Raw genomic sequence first — 1,340 nt, forward strand, 5'->3', positions numbered from 1 at the left:
CTTCTGCACACACCAAGAAAGGAGCAATGGGATGAATTGAAGGGTTAGCAGCCAAGTTGCAGCTCAGGTCAACAGAAATTAAAACACAGCACTTCTTGGTAAAGGAATAAAATCTGTGAATGTTTGTTTGATTTTTAAAACAAATCTCTTTTGAGCATGTCCCTGGCAACTAGGTTCATATTCTCCCAAGAAAATCAACTCTTGAACAAGCGTGCTCATAGACACATCACATGTAACATGGATGTTGTAGCTGGGTTTTTGGTTGTAGCTGTGTTGGTCTAAGGACGTAGGTGGGCAAGGTTCTTCGAGTAGATGTGATATCGTTTATTAGACCAACTGAGTAGTTGGAAAACAGTTCTTAGCAAGCTTTCAGGCGCAGTCCCCTTTCTTTGGGCATAGGGAGTCTCCACGGGTCTCTGCTGAAGCTGATCCCAGGTAAAACAAACAAAGACTCCCCATGCTTGAAGAAGGGTGATTATGCCCAAAAGCTTGCTCAGAACTTTTTTCCAACTACTCAGCTGGTCTAACAAACGATATCACATCGACTCAAAGAGCTTTGCCTACCTATAAATGTCATAGAACATTCACAGAAGGCAAATTTAGAATCTCTAACTTGCAACTCTCTACACAGGAAAGGAAAGAGATGCTTCCCACTGACTTCTTCCAAGGCCGCTACAGACAGAGCTTGCAACAGGGACTATTTGACGCACAATTTCAGCCAACGTGTTCATTTTATGACAAACACAAACAGTACCATTTTCCAGCTCTCTCAATGCTGCCTTCCATCAGTTCCTGGAAGAAGAGCTGCAGCTGATCCCACGTAAGACCAAAGACATCCTGATAGGAGAAGGAGGTGTCTTACAGACGGTGCCTCTTCTATAACTTCTCCAGCTATGGAGGTTGTCTGTCCTCAGATCGCTTACTCAGTTCCAGTAGTGTAACTAGAGGGGATGAGCAAGGAACCAGCCCCAGGCTCCAACTTAGGAGCAGGGCACAAAAATATCAGCCTCTACCATTGCCAGCCTGGTATCACCACAACTGCTGTTGGCTTGGCCGCTGTCCCATAAGCCGCCACTGCCCAGGACACAAAGTTATCCAGCTATGCCTCTGCTCAGTTCAAATCACTGGGGTCATGGATTTGAGTATCAATGCCTAAAAAAAAATTACTTTCCTCTGATGACCACTTATGTGCTATTGAGCGTTGCAGTTCAAAGCATTTTCCTAGGTGATTCATAGATTCATAGATGCTAGGGTCGGAAGGGACCTCAACAGATCATCGAGTCCGACCCCCTGCATAAGCAGGAAAGAGTGCTGGGCCTACATTACCGCAGCTAGATACA

This window comes from Crocodylus porosus, unplaced genomic scaffold (genome assembly GCF_001723895.1).
Source record: "Crocodylus porosus isolate Cpor-Errol unplaced genomic scaffold, CroPor_comp1, whole genome shotgun sequence".
NCBI lineage: Eukaryota > Metazoa > Chordata > Crocodylia > Crocodylidae > Crocodylus > Crocodylus porosus.